The sequence below is a fragment of the Botryllus schlosseri genome, chromosome 11, assembly GCF_051294905.1.
Source record: "Botryllus schlosseri isolate E-star chromosome 11, Bs_hap1, whole genome shotgun sequence".
In the NCBI taxonomy this organism is placed as follows: Eukaryota; Metazoa; Chordata; class Ascidiacea; order Stolidobranchia; family Styelidae; genus Botryllus; species Botryllus schlosseri.
The window spans coordinates 741,320-764,517 of record NC_137246.1 but is presented as its reverse complement, the minus strand read 5'-3'; the positions used below and the strand labels follow the sequence as shown (position 1 = coordinate 764,517).

At 39.6% G+C, this 23,198-nt stretch overlaps 1 pseudogene; it reads left to right on the top strand.

Annotated features, from left to right (window-relative positions):
* Positions 1-4,567: 4,567 nt before the first annotated feature.
* LOC145449888 (uncharacterized) lies at positions 4,568-21,630 on the top strand (annotated as a pseudogene).
* The last annotated feature ends 1,568 nt before the right edge of the window (positions 21,631-23,198 follow it).

Below are 23,198 nucleotides of genomic sequence, written 5' to 3'. Positions count from 1 at the left end.
CATCTGAAGCATAAGCAGATCAGTCCCGTCATCGTGTGGACGAAGTGATTGTGACAGAGATGGCGGTATATGATTTCGCCGTTCCCTTTGCCTCACTCAAGCTGCCTTCCCGTCTTCTCTATGTGTCGCACTGTGAAACTTATAGGAGTACAAAGGCAGGGTAGGGCAAGGTCAGCAGAAACGTGAAGTGGATTGAGTGGAAGTAGTTTTAGCGTTTCGGTGACCCCCCTCCCTCACATAGATTCTGTTTTTGTGTGTTTTTATGAGTTTTCTGGTCGTTTACATCGCTCTGACTTGTATATTTCACTGAAAAACTTGAAAAAACATCATTCAAAAATATCTTATTTTTGGATGTTTTGAAATCTTATTTTTGGAGAATCTCCAAAAATAAAACCCAATATCCAAAAATAAACAGGCCTGATTATGAACAATCGAATAACTGTGCCTAATAGTTGATAACGTCAATGTTTCTTGTCACGTAACAAAAATATATATTCTCAAATTTTATTTTTTCGAGCTTTCTTATTCTCTCTTAATGACAATTGGATAAATAATGACAAATAATTCACAAATAATGACAACAGGACTGCAGTTGGATGATAGAGCAGCGATTTTACATGACGTTGAGCATCGGAGGGCATTGAAGCATCAAGTACCATGGCATTTGAACACTAATATGTTTCAAGCCTCTTTAGAAATCAATTATTCTTTGAAAATTACCATATCGCAGGTACGGCCAGATTTCCTGATCAGGCTAAAATTGATTCCAATAACGGATCAAGACTCAATCTCTTGGTGATAATGAGGTAGTCTGCTCGATGGATTGGCAAAAATGTCCGTATCAAATTTATCGTTGTTGTTGTTGTTTTCTTGTCTCCTTGATAAGCTTCCCTTCTCACGAATTTCGTTGCTGTTTCTGCGGTATAAGAATATCTCCAGTTTTGCAGTAGCGGCATATCTTTTTCCAGCTAGTACAAGTGAAGCAATATTATCTGTAATGCAATATGGCTTAAAATGGCAGTTGTAGCTGAACTTGGTTGTCATATTCACAAGGCACACCAAAATTATCCACAGATTGCATTGTAGTGTCCATCTCCTCACCTCTCGCACTCGAATAATATCCATAGTCTTTCAGCAAGACTATTTTTCTCTGCATCAATCGATCCAATGAGTATCAATCCAATCCGGCACCAATCTTCAAAGTATTATTCATTTTGACTACAATCTTTGGAAATATCGCAATGTCTGAAGCAGAGTGGAACATGACATGGTTGCTTTTCATGGAATGCCCGGCGTGCCCGAATCCTATAAGATAATGATTTGCACCATTATTAAGATCCCTAAATTCTTTCCAATTTCCTCGCGGTTGTGGGTTGCTTTGCGGATGTTTCAATTCACGAACAATCTTTTCTTGAAAGTTAGAATGGACTACAATTTTTAAATTGATCAATAACGGTCCTGTAAAAAATTTATGCATTAGATATTTACAGAATGGGAATTTGTTATGTCACAGTTTTGCCAGTCAACTACAATTGAAATCAAATGAAATATTCAAGCCGTCAAGTAATTTCCGTATTACTGCATATGCAATATATATGAGCAATGAGCATATTCAAGAGAGAGATTTTGCATTGGAGGATTGTGGAGTTACATTGTGGAATAATAACCTGGGTATTTGAGGCAGCAGTAGATACAAATGCAAGTTGATGCTCACGCTCAGGTCATGAAGCGTGATGCAAATAGCGAAAAGTTATGAAGGTCATACATAAAATACCATATACTTACACACTATACAATGATGAAGGTTACAAAATCATTTCCTAACCTTTCAATGAATAAGACGCCATAGAATGTTGCTAGCAAATGCATAAATTATCTATTTTGTACAATCCTTCCACCTATCAATCTTAACGAGTACTCCTTGTTAGTTTTCAAAGTTTACAGGCAATTCATGGGGAACACTTCACAACGTGTAGTTTATATCGAAGAAGTGCCAAAACGTTTACTAGGTATATTTTGAATAAATGGGCATTGGTAGACGCTTTCGGACACCTCGGTGTGAAAGATTCAACTATTGAGAGGAGTACGACATATCACGCCAGGTCGATGTGAATAATACCAACTATGCAGTGATTATCCGCAATGTCATTCTAGTCAGTGCATTGTATTGCCGATGGAATATTGTTTGGAACAATGCCGATTGTCATCATTGATGGTGATTCAACGGCCTGACCCGGTAAAAAGTTATATATGTTAGCATTTTAGCAATCAGCACAATGATAGTTTTCGGTTAGTTCTGATTTAATATTATGAAGGTACAATCGCTATATTGATGGTTGCCAGTGAACTCGGCCCCACAATAGTAGTATATAGTATAGTATAGTATATACTATATAAAACAACTTAGTTGCTCACACAATTATCGTAATCAACCCTTCTCTTTTAGAAAATCAGGTGACGTAAATGCTGCCAAAAAATTTTCAAATCATCTTTTAACAATCCTTCCAGGTTATGCACATCTATATTGACGCTCACCCACAGTATCTATTAATTCTTTAGGCTGTGTCGTACATGCATGGTTGCAACCGATGCTAAAATGCCTCGCAGCTAGTCGGTACTTTGATAAATGTGCATTGTTAAAAGTTATATTACATCCTAGTATGCAGCACTGCCTCACTATGCTCAAGAAACCAACAAAAAATCAACCAATTGGGGAGAATCAGTGAATTAGTACGCCAGCAAGGTCGATTGCAGCACTCCACCACCGTCGACATACGCAATCCCGTACCTCTGCTCAAGCATATCCCGCGACGGACTGATTTCGCAGGGAACCTATCTTATAGCGTTGAGGGGCGTGGTAGTTTCCAATCATTGTATATATATCATTGATCTCAGACGACCATTCTGATTGTGGAGCGAAACTGCCTCATGCTTCCCTAATTAATAAAATACAAATTAGGTTATCAATGATTTTGGGAATTCAGAGATTTCGCGGACCCCCTGAAAATGCTTCGTGGACCCCCGGTTGAGAACCACTGCTCTATAGAATAGGATGTTACAACGGAGCATTTCATAGATTTTCAACCTTTTGGCCAACCCTAATATACACATTACACACATATACAAGCAAACATTTTTGACCATCATGAACATTAACAAGGCTTCGTTCCAATCTAGCTGATGTTCACGTACAGTCATTACTGTGTTTCTACATCCGACATGCAGCCAGAGTTTAGAGAACTTGATGAGAACGTTTATCGATCACAGATGTCTGATTGACTTCAACAGCTTTTAATGTAGGCTTATATTAGGTTCATAATTCAATAAATATTGCGTTTGGTCTCTATGCTTGAAACTGGAAGTTTACATTAATTAAGAAGGTGGATAAATACGCGATTAATGAATCGACTCTGTAATCCGTCCCGCCAACCATTTCGTTTTCCCATACCTGGCCCGCCGACCGGAGAAGATGCCCGCCCCTGCGTTAAGTGATAGCAATTCAATTGTAGTTTGGTAAAATTGCCAATAGCTGTCACAAGTAGAAATATTGTTACGGCGTCTGATTTAATGGAATTCTTCAAGTCGTTTTGACATTCTTTTCATCGTATCGCAATCTTGTGGTGTATTGATCTGATGAAATTATTAATAATAAACTGAACTGAACAATAGGAACTAACCATGTAAAATGTGCTCACTCAAGTTATATTACAAAAGTCGGTTTGATGTCATACTAAAATTTGTGTGACATTTGGTTTTACTGGGTAGATCCAACTGGCGCAGGCAACAGGTGTGCAGAGTAGAGTGACGGATAGAGGTCATAGAAGCGGTATTCGCATGATATGGGCGCATATTGGTATTGAATGTTCAGTGCTTCGTTTTGTAAATTGCAAATGTTGTTGATTCAGGGGTCCTTGAGCTTGAATATTTTGTGCGAACATGAATCTTTGAAACATTGAATATTTTACAGGTATCTTTCGGAAATTCATTTGAAAAGTGTCAATATAGCTCCCTTGACCAAAATGTTTCATGCCGCTATTCTAGATTCTTCTAAATAATCTAAATCTACTGCAAATAGCATCCCACCTATTATCGCTATATCTCATTGTGGTTTCTTTGCTACTGCAGTGTAGACCAAGGGTTTCCAACCTTTTTTCAGCGCCTGGCCCACTACATAAGTAAAATCATCCCGTCGGCCCTGTAACGTGAATGAAAACCGAAACGCGAAATTTGGGAGGATGATACCTAAATATAAAGACAACACTTCCGCCTAGTCCTAACTATGGCGTACTTGGGAAATTGGTGCATAAAAAAGGGATCCATTTCGGCTGATCAGGTAGAACCCCTCGTCACGGCCTCATTGCCAGTTGGAGTGTAAATTTTAATAAGACTCTGCGTTTCCCAAAAACCTAAACTTAAACAAAACTTATAAATAACGATGATGAATTGTATGGCAAAACAGACTGTATACCATGCAAGCTCTCCAGCTCACTGAAAACAGCATCATGGCTTACTGGGCCATAGACCATAAGTTGAAAACCTATGGTGTAGTGTAGACTGTAGATGACCATGACCGATGATCGCGACTCCTATAGGTTCGACGATGGTGTGATGAATGAAATCATTCATTCAGACAATGAAGACCTGGAAAACAGGTAGTTACTGTATCTGCAAAGACGAATCCTCAAAAAAGAAATGCAGAATGGAGCCTGGTATGAAAATGTTCGCAACAATCGATCAGTTTGACCAACGGGAAGACATTCAAAACCTGACAGGTAAAGACCGATATACTGGCTGTGCGAGGCGACTGTTATAGGGAATTTCTAGTTCATGTGTAGGGCTTGGCTCAATGATTCAAGTACTCGAATCTGAATCGAGTATTAATTTTAATGATTCGAGTCGAGTAGTAAAAGACGATTTTTTCGAGTACTGAAATTATACGCTTCTCGCCACTGAAAGCTAATTTATCAACGAGAATTATAGTTTCTATACTAATTTTCTCTTTTGAAGCCTTGGAACCTTGCTTAGCGGTATCGTAGCATATGAAACATATAGTACAAAACTACGAAGGTTACTGGACGTAGCACATTTCCGAAGTCACGATTATCCCACAACATTGTCACCAAGTGGAATGAAATTGGTATGGTCGAAAAACATCAGAGTATTATTTATGAGATGGATAACAGGCATCATATTCTATGTGGTGGCATAAACGGTACTTATTTGAACTTTGACGAATTACATTCTCTTATGACGTCATAATGAGTGATACTTTCCCCAAATTATTTCCCAAATTATATTAGGATTAGAATTACACTGGTCAACAAAATGAAAAATATGTTTTGGCCGAAGATCTAGGAGTCCTTATTGGGGGTTTTCAAGGTTGCTGATTACGAATGTGACATTAGTTTGCCATATTAATTCTAGTTTAGAAGATACGCATGCCCCAAAAAACAACTAAATTACTGTATTTATTCGCTAAATATTGAACTTGGTAGAAAGTAAATCGTAGCTTTCTATACTTATATACTGCGCACAAATATATAATTGTATATGAAAAACCCTCATGTAGCCCTCAGTTATTCAAACAATATTAACATGACCTGATGCGAAATCTTTGTCAAAAAAATAACAGTTTTTTAAGCCTAAAAATGTACTTTTGCACAACGGAAATATATCTTCGCCTGTACCAATTGGCCGTTCTACCAAGATGAAAGAGCTATCAAACTTGACATTGAAAAGCTAAACCACAATACCCATATGCGTCTCGTCTCATTTGGTCTGTACATGGGTAGTTTTCGGCTGAGGCAACAAAGTTGGTATACCCATAGTAGGCTATCCATATCGAGAGAGGACCGCAGATTCAAATATGGATGAAAGATTCCAATCTTAAATTAAGAAATGAGCTCACTGCATGGAATTCCTTCTGGGATGTAGTAAATATTGATACGGTTCTTGATCGCCCTGGGGATCAGAGTGAATAGCAAGGGGAAAGGTTGCACCAATATATGAAATAGTTACTAACTATAGCTACTTTGAGTCGAATCAACTATTTTGAGTGTTCCAACAACACCTTTTTTGAAAAGTATTTATACAATCATGGCATGATTAGACAACTTAGAAAAACACAATTTTTTTAAAAAAAGGCCAAGATTGAATTTCTGTACTTTATAATACGACTGAGCCGTTTTTTATTTAGCCCATACAGCGAAAATATGAGATTTTTGTCAAACTAGCCCCATCGATTATCTTCAAAACAAGAGCCTATTTGAAAAAACTAAGGTCATACTCGGAATCAGTGCTTTTCAGAACCCCCAAACCACTCTTTCTGTGTCTGCCTAAAAATATGGGTTGACCAGTGTTAAACGTGGATTTAATCAGTTTTCAGCATCTAGCTGCGGTCGATCGGCCCATTTCTGGCACGGTCCTCAATTTTCCTACGAACGGGCTATATAAGCACTATAGATGTGCTGGGATAGAATCAAGAAATTGGTGAATCCGTAAGATAAGCTGCTATATATTACATTTCATACAGTTTGCATCGAACCTTCGTTGGAAAATGAGGAAAAAAGAATGGAAAAAGGCGAAATTGAATTTACATGGAACGATGATTACGATGAACACTGCGCCATGTATTATATATTATTGTACGATAAAAATGGTAGACGTGTTTGTCCACAAGAGATGGTGAAACTACCTGCTGAAAAACGGCATATAATCACGAACTTGCGCGTAGTTGATATATGCAAGGTGAAGATTTTAAGATTGTATCGTCAAGATCCAGACGACAGTAATCATGGATTGATTGAAATATTCGAAGCACAAGGATTATACGAGAAGCTGATAATCGCAGATAAATGTTGCGTGAACAAGGAAAGGTTTGATACAGGAGAGTCCCTACATGAAGTGTATTTTGGATTCCTGCAGCGAAAGGACTCCGACCGGAATCCTACGCGCGTGGCGCTAAAACGCTTTGTTACTAACTCAAGAGATGAGAAAGACTTCCTCAGAGATCTACTGGACCGAGTTTCAGAAGCTGGTGGAAAATACACCATGAAATATTTAGCGTCCACAGAGATCAGAGGCGGAGAGGTTTGGATTGCGATGGAGTTTTATGGCGGTTACACGTTAGATTTTTTAATTACGTATAAAGCATGGGAACGTGCACTGTTGAAACAAATGAAAATATGTTTCGGAAACATCATGCAGGGATTAATCCACATACATGACATGAAAATTATGCACAAAAAAATAATTTTGAAAAATATTTTACTTTCGTCTGATTTCTCCTGCCTAAAGATCGGGAACTACGTCGAAACGGCTGTGGCGGGGTATCGAGAAGAAAAAACTTCTAGCATTCATAGGAATGACCTTCAGGACACTGCAAAAGTATTCCGCGAGTGCCTTAACTCGTGTTGCAAATTCAGCGTACCGACATTGGAAGTTGCAGAGATACGCTTTGACGATTGGCTAAGACCGGAAAAAGATACGACGGGCATTGATATTGTTAAGATCGACGAAAATCTTGGTAAATATCTCGTCTGGTTTATGTATTATGAGAAAAATATATCGGCGGGGGATGTACTGCAGCATCCATATTTTTGGGACGTCTCTACGTTGATCTACTTTGTTAATCGTATGGATGCCTGCTTCTACGTAAAAAAAGAGAAACATATTGCAGAATGCATGGAATTAATTAAATCCAGCTTTAACAACTATTTCGCGGGCCTGGATTGGTACTCTAAATTTGTAGAAAAGTTGAAAAGATATAAAAAACCCCACAGAACAGTGGACGAGTGCGCAGGAATCTTCAAATACATTGATCAAGTGAATAAAGCAATAGAATTGAGATGTACCAACGTTGAACATGAAGGAGCTGTTTTAGACAGAGTTGAAGATATGAAACGTGTCGTCGACGGATTAGAACCCGACCTGACTTATATCGAAATATCGACAAAACTTGTGGATGATATTATTGCAAGATTGGAAACGGCAAGAAAAGAATTTGATGTGGAAACCGAAAGTATTGATACATTGGGTACTTCTGCCAAAAGAACAACGGACACTGTCATGCAGCAACGTAAGAAATTGACTGGTGCTATCCAGAAAGAACTGAACAACAAACAGGTCATGGAGAATGACGTCAAGGCACTGAACATCCGTATTAGAGAAGGGGTGACAACTATAAAGAAAGATGTAACAAACATGAATAGTGCTATCGATAAAGCAAAGATCATTACCGATGCTATAACCGAAATTGGGAATATCATTGAAGACCAAAATGAAAATATCACAGAGGAGGTCAAGGAAATGACGGAGGCAATCAAAGAGGTAATGGAAATTATAGACGCACAGTATAAGAAAATGCGTGCAGCTATCGAGAGGGCAGTGAAGACGATGGCCAACGAAGAAATCACCAACACCGGAAATATCAAGCAAATGGCCGATTGGATGGTAGAACTAAAAAATAACATGAATAAGGAATTTTCAAATCTGCAACGTGCTATCGAAGAGAATATGAACATTATCAGTGAAGCTATCGTCAAAGGTAAAGATATCAAGGCATCTATCGACGAAGCAAAGACAGTTATCTTGAAAAATGTTAAAAAATTAAAGGATGATATCGCCGAAAAGATCGATGAAGCAAAGTCTACTATCGAGAGCAATGTTGTAGAAACTGAATATGCTAGCGAAGAATCAAATGAATGTGTTTGGAAAGATTTAAATGATTTTATCCGTGGAAAAGTGGAGTCTGCTCAAACCATGAAAGAGATGGCTACTAAAAATAGAAAAGCCATTCGCGAAATAACTGCTAATTACTATAAAGGTAAAGGACAAGTGGCATTTAAGTCTGACAAACTTGACAAATCCAAAATGTCGTCTTTTTTAAGATGCATAAGAAATACACATGCCCATTACCACGATAATACGAATCGGTATTTCGTGTCCACAGCCGATGTGTGGAAATTTTTCGCTGAAATGTACCCGACAATGATAAGTTTGCTACATCGAGAAGTCTGGAGAGAACGAACAGCCGATAATTTGCCGGATGACATCAAAAATTTCTTTTTGACGCCGTCTAGCTTTGCAAGACTTGATTTGAGAGCAACAGATCACTAGCAAATTTTAATCACAACAAAACGATTGTTCGTATTTAAAATTTTCATAAATTGATGAAATTTAAGCTCTGTATATGAAATGGATTTGTTGTTTATTTATACTTCAATACTTTTTTGTATCGTGTTAATCGTTGAGTCTCATAAATCGATGAATATTGGTTACGAAAGAATGGTCATCCTTTTAACCCGTATGTGACCCGCGACGCGATTCTGAGCGGCCCGCGAAAAGTTTCTTGAAATGCAGACTATAAAATATATTTATTAATTAACGCAAGTGATTAGCGGTCATCCTCACTTAAACGATAGTATGCCAAGCAATGAAAGATGCGGCGGAAGGCGAACATTTCAACAAGAGTTGGAGCACTGAATATTTATTTACTGAAGTCAGGCATGAATCGTCTATTTAGTTTATGGTGAGCACCGAGCAGGTCTTCGTGTTGAAGGAATATATAGTGTGTGTCGGCATAATATCGAAAATCATGCAGTGAATAACATACAATTGGTTGATGCGGACCTGCATGCTGGCCAAGCTAGCAAAACAGCAAGGCTATTTTACCAAGCCACACAGACCTAGGGACGCAGCCTAATATTAACGCATCCACTTAGAGACATGTGTTAACAATGTAATTCACTGCTTTCAATTTCGAAATAAAACTGCACGCCTCAGAACATATAGTCTGAACTCTAGACATTTGTCTCGCCCCGCCATCGTATTTTGCTTCACATTTGGCCCGCCGGGAAAACAATCACCAACACCTGTACTTGACAATGGGGACTGTGACTGTGAAATCACCGGATGTGCAACCTGCTGGTGCATTTTATGGTATCCTAATATATGAAAGAATCAATATTATTGGCAGAATTCATCCATTAAATTTAACAACCAAATGCATATATAGTAAGTGCCCAAGAAGTTACATCTATCACCCTATGGTGGGGCCAAGATCAGTACTATTTGGGCGGAAGAGGACTGACTAAATGTTGTTTCGGACCTGATTAAAACACACAACCAGATAGCCGCACCGAGCTAGCAGTATAGCGTCAAACACGGACGATTTCATCCGGCCCGTGAAGACCCTAGCAAGTTGCAATCACCAGAGCTCACATTACCGATGGCCCAATTGATGACCTATGTTCCACTCCGTTCCTGTATACAGGCAATGTGCAATGCTTTGAAAGTGTGACGTCATATTGACAGACAATGTGTTATACCTCAATTTTAAATCCGCTAGTGTGCGCTAAAGAGTGTCCGTAATTTGCTTCACAAAAACATCACATAACCCTATCATATTTCAGCAACCCAAATTCCGGGCACTCTTTAGCGCCCACTAGTGGATTTCAAAGTTAGTTATGACGTCACACTAGCAAAGCTTTGCTCATAGACCAGTGGTGGTCACGATCCGGCTCAGGAGTATGTGGCTGTGTGTTGTGTAACCGGGACCGAAAGCACATCTTTTCGGCCCCCTCCCGCCCAAGTAAACAATGATGTTGAACCCACACTATAGGGTAATCGATGCAACTTCTGGGGGGTGCTTGCTATATGAATCTGGTTTCGATATGCATCTGGTCGTTAAATTATTTGAATGAATTCTGTCAATAATATTGGTCGTTCCATTTATTGCTATATAGATACTACTCTCCGCCAACATGATCCGATTTAGCGGTAGAGCTGGTGGAGGATGATGAGTTCGAAAATACAGGGAGCGTAATTGCACATCGTTAAGTCATGTTCATGTCTTGTCGATAAGATTGTTTATCAGCCTTATGCCGGTGCGCACCCCGGAGCTTTATAAACACCCCACAACCAGTGGTTTTCAACCTTTTATGGTCGCGACTCTATCTCCAATTTGAAAATGTACCCTGGATCAGATCAAAATTTGACGAGCTGATTACTGAAAGAAGTCAGCACCTTTGCCCAGACTTACTCACGGACTATTTTGGAAGCATATTCAGCATATTCGCAAACCCCAGAATAAATGCAAACAACCCCCGTTTGGAACCACTATCTTTGAACAAAGCATTTAAACGGACTTAACGATCTCTAGGAATATACCGTTCTCCTGTAATTGTGATTACAATTCAGCTTATTCAAGTAATTAAAGTTGTTTTTATTTATATTTTATTGCAGTTTTGCGAGGGTGGTAGTCTCCATATTAAAACCAATAAGTGTGATAGTAAATCGCGCCTAGCGCGAATAAAAATATTCTGCATCAGCATTAATATTCCCAAAAATATTGTCTTTAAGATGATTTAGGAAAAAAATTAGGAGCCTACGTCAAGTCTTCAAAATTCCGGACATTTGGCATATTTTAGAAATTCCTCCCGGACGCTAGTTTTAACACTGAAATTCCGGACGTATGGCAACCCTATCATAATAGGTAGTGAAAATTGAAATTATCAAGTGTCTAAGGGTGAAGCATTTCGTTACTGACCGTCATAGACGCTCAACGTGGCGTCGCGTAAAATATCTAAAAAACGCAGAAACTACGGGACACCCTGATTTTCGAGTAGGCCTATAAGAAAAGCCTCACAGGCGACCGAGAACTGTCGCAATAGTTGAAAATTGAACTTATGAAGTATCTGCGGGGTAAACATTACGTCACTGAACCTTATAGACGCTAAACCATGGGGTGGCGGAAAATATATCTGGAAAACGCGGAAACTGCGGGACGCCAATTGTTGAGTAAGGCGAATTAGTCCTCATAAATGGCTGAGAACTGTCGTAATAGTTGCGGAATATTGAAAATATTAAGTATCTGAGATACAGACATTTGTTCAAGAGCGAGCGAGTGTAATAGTGATGCGTCCGGCTTCTCGATCGGTAGGTCGTGGGTTCGATCTAAAGACTCGAAAATTGGTATCCGCAGCTATCCTGCTAGACGCATAGCAACCACGGATAGCATGGAGGAGAAAAAAATGGGGGTGCAGACTAGGTGACCTTGCGGTCGTAACGCATCTCCGTCGTCAAAGCATCTCGATGATGCATATCGTCTCTCTCTTTCTCTCACTAACGACATCTGAGGGTTAAACATTCTGTCACTGCATGACCCTAATAGACGCTGAACATAGCTTGGCGGAATATATCTGAAAAACGCGGAAACTGCGGGACACCCTAAATTTCGAGTGTAAGACGAATTTACGTCCTCTCAAATGGCCGAGAAATGTCGTAATAGATGAAAATTGAAAATTGAATTGAGGTGTCTGAGGGTTAAACATTGGGTCACTGACCCTTGTAGACGCTGAACATGACCTGGTGGATAATATCTACAAAAGGCGGAAACTGCGGGAGACTCAAATTACCCCGTATAAGGTGAATTTGGCGACGTGGAGGAAGCCCAGAATAAACTCCGACGCGGAATCGAACCCGGGCTCGAGCCTTCGAGGTGCGAAACATTAGATTTAATATGATGTAGGTAGAAGATCACTTAAATGTGTAGGTGTACATTGTGCAAGTGTGCATATTCTTCGGTATACGGTGAATGCCCCACTACAAAAATTTACACTTGCATTCGAAAATAACGACATGATTGGCCCGGTGTTTGTTTCTTTTATTACCACAATTGGCGCTTACCAACACTTAGTTCATTTGCGCACGCATGGTAATTTCATATGTTCGTGTCTTTTGAGATCTTTCCTGCGTACTTTTTCCTGGTCCCCGCTGCCATTTTTTTAGCTCGGTTCATTCTTCCTTCTGGGCTATTAAAGGCGATGCATTTGCAGCGGGATCGGCGATGAGAAGCCCAGATAAACCTCCAACACATAGAAACATTGCAGAGGCGAAACTCGAATCATCAACAATTGCATGGTGTCGTGACGGTGTCGCTTAGCAGACTGCGCCACTCGCTTCACAAATTGGCCCGGTGTAATGTATTAGTTTCGTGCTATTCTTCCTTCACAGCAGCGACGTAGGGGAGTTGGCGCCTAGATGAACTTTCGACATCTCGACCAGAGTTGGATCAATTACATTATTTCAGTTCAATTACAATTACAATTACAATTACATTCATGAATGTTTCAATTACATTACAATTACAATTACTCCATGCTAAAAATATCAAATTACAATTACAATTACAATTACTCCTTGCATGCTTCAATTACATTACAATTACAATTACAATTGCTGCTGTTGAACATGTAATTGAATAATCATAAATTCAACCGTGCTCCTTGACAACCGTAGCGTCGTATTTAACAACAATTCATGTCTAGTTCAGATTGTGTAGTAATAAATGCGTTTATGTGCGTACATCGTATGCTATGTAAGATGTCTTGTGACGTAATATAAGCGTGTTTTGTATGCTCGGTAATTATGGCTCACGTAATTGGAAATGTAAAATGTTATTTACCTAATTTCCTATGGGTTAGGATTAAGGATAGGGTGCGGTATGTCGTTGAAAAAGTATTTTAATATATGCACGTGTTGGATTCGCGTATATAGCATATAATTAAAGAAATAATATTATTTTTATCGAGGGACGTAGGAATTAGGATGAGGAGTAAAAACAAAACCGTGCTTTGTCAGATAAGACGTTATATAATATCCAGTGGTCTGGTTAGTTAGCCAGACGAAATAACGATGCAGCATCGTGATCTGAAATCGTATTGTGGATTGCCAACCCACGGATAGATGCGCAAAATGTGAGTCACGGATGAATGTGAGTCACGGATGAATGCACCGCCAAACGTACTGCAGAGCCGGCGAAAAGCAGCAAACTTTGTAGTCCTAGAGCTGGCGATCCATGCGTCCCAATTTGATGCATCTGGTCTTTATCGTAATCTATTGATGTACTAATTCCGAAAATACAAAATAAAATCTCGTCAGGGCAATGTAACTGCTCCAAAATAGCCGTTTAAGGCCGACTGTTCTGAAAAGTGAGAGCGCTGCAGCAGCATGACCACAACAATTACCAATTACGCCCAGCGATTGTTCAGAACAATGCCGATTCCCAGACTTTCACGACTATTTTGGGATGGTACCATTGCCTGGAAATATACTTTTATTGCGGAATCAGTGCGACACTAGCTTTCGATTAGAACCATACATATCAAATTTCGACGCTTGGATCGCCAGCTATGGGACTATCAATTTTGCTGCTTTTAGCCGGCTCAGCAGTTGGCTTCTCGGCGTATTCAATCGTGAGTCACGTGTTGCGAATCCATCCGTTGGTTAGTAATCTAAGAATTGTATACAATGGCAGCCGATGCCAGCATAGCGGTAAAAATAAAAAAAACTTCGCCCGCAAGGGCGCAGTCAAGGGCTTCCGCGAATGGATCCACCAAATTCCTTGTCGACATTTAAAGAGAATGCATTATAAGTCAATTATTTTATGTTGTGCTTGTCCGGTCTCAATAGCAATTTATTGTAATTGAAATTGTAATTGAGCAAATTTTTTGTCAAATTACAATTACAATTACAATTACACAAAATAAAAATGCTTCAATTACAATTACATTATAATTACATTGAAAAATGTAATTAATTACATTCAATTACAATTACAAATTACAATTGATCCAACTCTGATCTCGACACTCCAGAACGTTCTGCTGTCGAGGAATGAACTGCCAACTCCCACCAACAAGCCAACCAACCAACCAACCAGGCACCACCCCCTTCGATAGCAACTCTTCTCCATCTAGGGTTGCATAACAAACGGTGTTTTAAAACAGTTTGTTCAAGACATCCTTAATCCTTAAAAATAAATTTTGTTTTTTTACGTTGTAAAATTATGCCATAATTGTGTAAATACATACAAAAACATGTTGTATGAGCCTACGGATAATTACCACCAGATATAGCCGACGTATATCGACATGGGATTGTTGGAACCCTTAAAATAGTCGGTTCAACAGCAATAGTGCAGATATTTCTATCAAAGTTACAATACGGAATTCTTTGTTGGGGTGCTGCCTGCAAGAGTACGATTGACCAACTGCAAAAACTTCAACATCGGATCATCCGTAACATTGCCAAAGCCCCACGGGGGCCTAGATGTGCAACTGACAAATTGCTTCTCAAAAGATTTTGTGTTCTAAACATAGAAGATATGAGGAAGCTAGAAATTGCCAAGTTTATGGATCAACATCAAGTGTCATGATCATAGCTTACATCACCTGTCGTCCTTAAAAGACACCAGCAGTACCGGTACCGTCAGGACTCGGTACCGGTACCATAAGTCAATATGAACGGCGAGTTTTCGAAAAGCACGAAATGATTGACAGTTTGGTGAAATGAGTACGGCGCCACCTACGATCATATTGCACATATTTCGAAAATATTCACGGGGAATATTACGTTCACACCAGACAGAGGGGTTACGTTCGTAATGAGTGATTTCGATAAATGTTTACCGTATAAAATGTAACCGAAGCTCAGCATGAAGACACCCTTAGATGTATTTAGGACGGGTAAAATTGCGAAGAATAATAATGCGCGTTGTGAATAAATTGTGAAACTAATTATTAAAATTGAGCGAGAAAAAACAGACGGACGTTTAGCTCTAGTACTATGACATGATAAGGGCAACTACCAGAGGTGGTCGAAGTAGTCAAAAAAGTAGAAGTAGGAGTAGCGACGAAAAAATCTACTCAAGTACGAGTAGAAATACTTCTTCCATAAGCAACCTAAAACCACTGGAATAGAAGTAGAATTGATTAACTTTAAATCTACTCCAAGTAAGTAAGTAGTTGTGAAAACTATCGTAATTCGTTCACGTGGACTGTCAAAAAGTGCAAATTGAGCTATGCAAAAGGTGCCGAGCTTGATTCATATTGATGCATACCCGGAGGTATCCAATTTTCGACAGCATAAGCATTCGTCCGCATCATGGGATGAAAATGATAGTATTGAAATGGAAATGCGATGCTAATCCTCTGTTTACTCCAATAGCACGTTTTAGAAAATAGCATGGTATGACGCCCTTCTCCATATTATGAGGCTCCTAGTTTGGTCAGAGAGCAATACGGGGAAGTTGTATAGGATACGGTGTAAACACTTTGCGTGATTAGTACACGTTAATAAAAAAGTATGATGGATCACAAGAATGCCATATTGTGCAGCTTTATTGCCGGAAATTAAAGGCTTCAAGGCTTCACTTGCGTTTATGCTTCAACATGTATGCTATCCAGACAAAAGAACTGATATTTATTAGAACTCAGAGTATATGATACTGGGAATTGAAAGTGAAATCTAATTACTACTTCTAAAAGCGGGACATGTATTTCATGTCTGTAGTTCAGAAAGTTTCGAAGGTTGGTGTTCTAAAACAACTCTGAAACTAAAAAAAAGTCGGAGTCCACTTTTCCAGATTAGGACTCGTCATGGACTGCTAGATTACGATATGATAAGTGAATGCTGGAGTGCGAAACATCAGTTTCAAACGGTATGATGGCGAGACATATAAACTGTGACGAAATATTTCATATCGGCGAAGGGCGACTATGCGGTGTGAACAGAACCACGCCAACCCGCTACCTAAATTATATTCACCGATACTTTCGTGAAATCATACTGGTCACTCCGAAACCACTGCGCGCGAAGCGCGACGAAAATTCTGGGCTTTAATCAACTTTCATGAAAATTAAATGTTGATACTCCGTGAAAACAGCACCGAAATTTCTCAGGCTATTTTCCTGATTGGAGGATTAAACTACTTCTACTTGACAAACTGAAAATATCGAAAAGTAAGTGAGTAGATCACAAAATATTAAGAAGTAGAAGTAGCGAAAATCAGATCTACTTGAGTAAGTACCAGAAGTAGAGGAAAACTACGTGAGTACTTCGAAAAAGTAGAAGTACTTCGTTACTGACCACCTCTGGTTTTGGCGACTTTCGAGCTGAATATCATGACTCTATCTATCTACCAGTGGTTGTCGAGACGGGCAATTTTACCCCTCACACGCAGAAATTGGGGCGGTTGCCGGCTGGAAAATAAGGGCAATCCCCTAAAATCAATTTTTCCTGAAGTTTTAGGTCATTTGTCGGGATTTGTTTGTTTGTTTGTTTTGGGGTATTCATGGTGTTTGTCGACTACTATGGTCATTTACACCAGGCCGATATTATTCTTATTTTCCGTAACCGCCGACTTACAGCACGGCCCACCTCTAGGCTTTTGAAAGACACCGCTGACGTTGATGCTGAGGCGAGTTGGCGAGCTGAGGTGTCGCGATTTAAGAACCCCAGAAGAAAAAGTTATTTTCACTCCATCCTAGTGCGAATTGTCCAGCGTGTACTCCATTGTTTTTGTTTTTTAACAGGATGCTATAGATACCTGGCTTGAGTTCTTGTCAAATGGCTTTACTACACCCAGTGGTGGCTTTTGGGGTGGGCGGCGAGGTGGGCGGTCGCCCGTATCCCCCCCCCCCCGCTTTCGAAGGGCCCCCTTTCTTGGTTTACGTACTTTTTTCAAACGTTATCGTTTGACGAATATCCGCGATAATCAGTGTACTCATCAAGAAGATGATACCGTACAGCGATGGGTTATTCATCAAATCTCTGCATTCGTTAGAAAAGTCCCATATACTTGGTTATACTGCAAATGACACATTTTACTACCAGGAAATGTTAATTCCCGCAGTTTTGAGGCGATTTGGTTTGTAATCATACTTGTGACGTAATATGTGGCAAAAAGAAATAGAAGGTGTAGTGAAGTGTGAAGGGGGGGTCTGGGGAGCGGAGCCCCCCATAAGTTGCGATTACGTACACATAGACCCCCCCTCCCCTAGTTTCGCCCAGCCCCCCCTCCTCAGTCGTAAAGCCATCCCTGACTACACCCATTCTAATTATTTAAATTTCTATATCGTCAATGTCTTCAATTGATGGCAACAACTTCAAGCAGACTGTACGAAGAATGCATTGCAGACTGGGGCCAACATCGTTTGAAAGAACTACTGCAACTTGGAACAAGCGTTGCTTCTGCGTTACAAAATCGGTGCTGCGTCAGGCTCGGGAAAAAGTCAGAAAGCAATTGAAGGTATAAAAGATTGAACACACTATATGGAAACCAGAGGTGGTCAAAGTAATCATCTTTTGTACTGAAGTAGAAGTAACGGCATGAATTTATGCACACGTAGAAGTAACAAGCTACAATGTGTGTCAAATCTATTTGAAATAGAAGTAGAAAATAAAGTTCTGAAATATGCTCGAGTTATTACTTTCAAAAAGTAGATTTGGTCGAGGTGTTGCATACGATTGCCCGACATATGAGCATGGGACACTTTAGCATGCGTCACTGCATATTCAATAGTTGGTGGGGTGATCAAAGTAGGCTAATCATTGTTTGCACTTGAGTAAAAGTAGTGGCAACGCCGTTACCTTCTGCTCCAGTACAATTAGCGATTCACAAGGCTTGTCAAAATCTCTTCAAAAAGAAGTAGAAAGTTCTGAAAAGGGGGGCTACACAAGTACTTAAGAAGTTTCAAAAACTAGATTTATTGGAGGTATTTCATACTTTTAGCGCGTTGTGGTTAGGCATTGCAAAATCGAGTACAGGGGTGATTCGATGCTGAATCGAGTATTTTAGCTTCGATTCGAGTACCACTCATTATGACGTCCCAACATTATGAATAATGACAAGTTGAAATATCTACTTTGTATGCAACTTGAAAGAAGAAAATACCAGTTCTACATCACATCGAAGATTGTTTGGTAAATTTTCGATCAAACCTATTCCATTGCGCTGTGACAATACATGTGTCATTTACACGAACGTGCGCAGCTATGTCTTACATGTTTCGTATTGTGCGATTCGGCCGTTCGAGGTTTCAAGGCCTCACAGTGGTAGGCCTATATAGAATCGAAAGTGTAATTCTCGTTAAATTAGTATATATTTTCAGTACTCGAAACTAAGATCTTCTTTCACTTACTCAACTCGAATCATTGGAATTGATAGGCCTACTCAATTCCAATTCAAGTACTCGAATCATTGTGGGCAGTAGGGTTGTTCAGAATTGGGCATTTTTTTGGAAACTAGTTTTGCGTAATTCCAAATGATAGTTTAGTACATAAAAACACCTCTAAAAGCGATTTTGGTTATTTTCATCGCGATCTTCCTTGCCCGCAAAGCCCCTAAGATCCATGGGCCAATTCACAGGCTGATTCAACCATTCTCCAGAATACTCAAATTAGTTGAACAGATGCCATGACTGAGGGCCCACTAAATCAGCCAAAGTGGTGTTCCCCCCTATAGTCCTTCTGATGAGAGAATGGGTGGCCTGTGTCGATAAGATTGCGGTTTTGCAACTTTCAGTAGGCGGCTTACAATGCTTTTTCTGGTATCGTAACTTTATTTTTCGGATAATAGGGCATAAAGCACAGTTTCTTCCACAATGTACCATGGATGCTTCTTCAATTTATTGAGAGCAGATTCAGAAACATCTTTATCGGTAGTTGTGTAACCGCGTATCTCCTGAATGAACTGCAAGTCGTTTCCCAGCGCGTCAACCCAACGCTGCAGTCCAGCGAAACAGGAACATAGATTAAGCTTAGAAACGAGTTCTTGCGTTCCAGTTGAGTAACGAAACTTGACGAGTATTGCATCTGATCAGCCCATATGAACATATTCTGAGAATATGGAATAGTCCCCATCCACCTGGCATGTGGTGCATTTGCTTAATATGTATTATTCTTGCCATATTTCATATTTTGACAACCTCCTCAGCGGTTTGAAGACGACAATCCTGAATGTTGGTAGTTTTAGGACATTCCTCTTTCTGATACAGCAAATACTGTAGAAACTGGCGTAGAGTAGGTAACTTGGAGTGAATAATACACTCATACGAATATCCGACCAAATAATGAACAGACTTCGATCTTGTTATTATTGGTGGGTCCAGCACAACCTTTTCCAACGCGGGTGAATATATATATTGGACACATCGCTATTTTTAGTTATGTCATGCAGTTGCAGGTGGTTAGGGAGTTAGTTGCTATTGAACAGGATATTATCGTACTAAATTTTATTATTCTTACAGATAATTGAGGTTTATACTAAACAAAACATGCTTACTGAATATATGAGAAACTCGCAATTTTGTTCGCGATCAAATTCGCGATAGATTCCATCCATCAAATCATGTCAACACCAAATATTGATCATCACCTGAGAATATCTCATCATATTTGGAGCTACAAGGAAACCGTTTTGAAAGGATTTGGATGCATCCAAGATGTGTACAGGTAAAATAATTTACAATCAACACATATGCACTTAGGCCCTGATTGAACTGCTCACCGACCACAACGGGGTGACCTCTGGTTTAAAGGATATTTCTAACTTTATAGGGCTGGGAAGTATGGGGAAACTGACGTAATATCTTACAATGATGCACAGTGGATTGAAAATTTCAGAATGACGAAAGAAACTTTCACTAGCCTTGTGCATCTTGTTTATGATGATATGATGCCAGGTACGTTGCATTGTTTCGGCACATTCACACTTCATCATGCCACGTCTTTCCTATAGCTCCAGTCCTGGTATTTTTTGTTACAGATTCTAGTACAAACGTTGCCAATGAGAAAACATGTGTCCTGTTTAGTTATAGTAGAATATTGTTGTGATCTCTAACTATAACAAAGAGAAACATGCAATGTGTATGGTGTTTCAAGCTGTCTAAGCAATCTATTACCATCATGTTATATTTGTATCAGATGATGAGACTGTACGTGAGCCAATCTCCGCAGAAAAGAGAACTGCAATTGGTATCTATGCCTTGGCGTCGTCAGCCGAATACCAAACCATTGCCCATACCTTTGGCGTCAGCAAATCTTCTGTATGCAATTGTGTCAAACGGTAAGCCTGCATACACCAGAATGACAGGATTAGCACAACTTGAAGCAGCTTTAATTTTTGTTATAGTTTTTGTACAGCCATTACAAAGCGGTTGCACCTATTTATTTCTTGGCCAAGTTTGGAAGAAGCTAAAGAAATCGCAGCGCGTCTAGAAAGAGAACACCACTTTCCTCAGGTAGCCTATCTTACTGTGGGGAAAAATCATTCTACTAGAAGTGTTTTTCTTTCAATGTTCACGTCCTATGGGTCATTGGGTGTATTGATGCGACACATATTCCTATAGCCGCGCCTTCTGAAGGAAAGAAAGGATTGCACAAATCGTAAAGGTTGGGACTCCATTATACTTCAGGCAGTTGTCGACGATAAGTTCAAGTTAGTGTATTTTACCTAGGTCTAGTGATATTTCAATGACCTAATCATTACAGGTTTCGTGATATAAATGTTAAATGGCCTGGCAGCACCCATGATGCAGCGGTCTTTGCGGAGTCTGGCTTATTCAAGCATTTTGACAAGTTACCACAGGTTTGAAATTTCAGTTCTCTCACATGATTCACTCTCCGCATCACCCTCTTTATCGAGGCACCAATCAACTTGAATGGACAGCAACTTCCATTGCTGCTCTTAGGGGACCCAGCTTATCCACTTCTACCATGGTTAGTCAAACCTTTCATCGCACAGGGAATTGCGCGAGAAAAAGAATCGTTCAACGTGTATCACAGTAGTGTGCGTATATGTGTAGAAAACGCCTTTGGACGACTAAAAGCCAGATGGCGCATTCTCAGTAGTAGGGTTTGAATCGATATAGCCACACCAATTAAATTACGCCACGTCGCCTTAATTGCCACGCCTACAGGACGCCCATTGCCACGTCACCCTAATTACCACGCCTATATGACACCCATTGCCACACCCAGATATTCTAATGTTTTATGAATTTCAATACCGATTTTCCATGTGTATTTAGCAATATGTATTGAATAACTTGCTTCCGAGAAATAAATAACATTTTACATAACATTAAAACACAATTTACGACCTATTTTCATTAGACGCATACAAGCGATTCCCAAAATATTATGTATATTTGTATTAGTGATAAACAACATTCATTATACGATAGTTGATACTTTTCTCAGATATTCTATTATGTGTATTTAGGACTAATGTCATCCGTCCATGTTTTTAAACTTGATTTTATGTATAGACCTACAAGATACGGTCTCTGCAGGCTCCATATTTTACGACCTATTTTCCTACACATCATCACTATTTAATTAATATAAAATGCGATTCTGAGCGCTGCGACTTGATAATATTAAGCCGCGATCCGAGTTCTTGCGTTCGAAACGTACCTATTCAGTGCTAGACGGACTTTTCGTAAATGAGCACAAATATACCAACGGACTAGCCGCAGGCGCCAAATTCTCGGCGCTATAATTAAACAATCACCTTCGCTGCAGGTACGCGATCCCTAACGTTATAAAGATAGGGACAAATTAGCCGCACTTTGAAATCTCTATGATGCATGATTTTTTGTGATAAGGACCTTGGTAACATTCAGAGTCTGCAACGATTGCTATTGAGCATAGACTAAGCTCGCTTTCAGAGTTGGAAACTAAATACATATGAAAATTTAACTAGGTTTTCCCCGCACGAATCAAATGAAGGCCTACTCAAGTGTTTATGAGGTGGCGAATAGTTCGAAGGTTGTTGGTATGCAAGGACGTCACATAGAATTGTGGAGTTTTCTGTAAACTATAATCCAGCGATCTATTTTCAATCACTATACTTTTATTAATCTAAATTCTAAACTAAGTATTGTTATTAGGCAAACCCCGGGAAAGTATCCTCTGATAAAAGCAGGAGTAATTCGTTATCCGTGAAATAAATAAATAGCGCGCAATATGAGCGGTGCTGCGATGACTGACAAATAGTCTACTTTGAATTAATGTATAGAAGTAGCGATTTCGAACTACGTATGATAATGCTCGATCCCGTTGCGAGTATACGTAACGATCAAACCTCCTTCATGCTTCAGAGTGGCTCGATATTTCTGAATGCTCCCGCTTGTGGAATGTACAAAGAGTTGGTCCGAGGTCAATTCTGCTCCATTCGAGGCTTCGAAACGTAATTTTGTGATGTCATTAAAAAGATACAAGACTTTTCTATAGGACCCCAGGGGGAGATAATTAATTGATAATATTGTAACCACACTGCGCGAAACGAGTAATAAGCGGGGCTAGAGGGTCTACCCTTAATAGGGAACTTGCATATACATACGAATTTATCC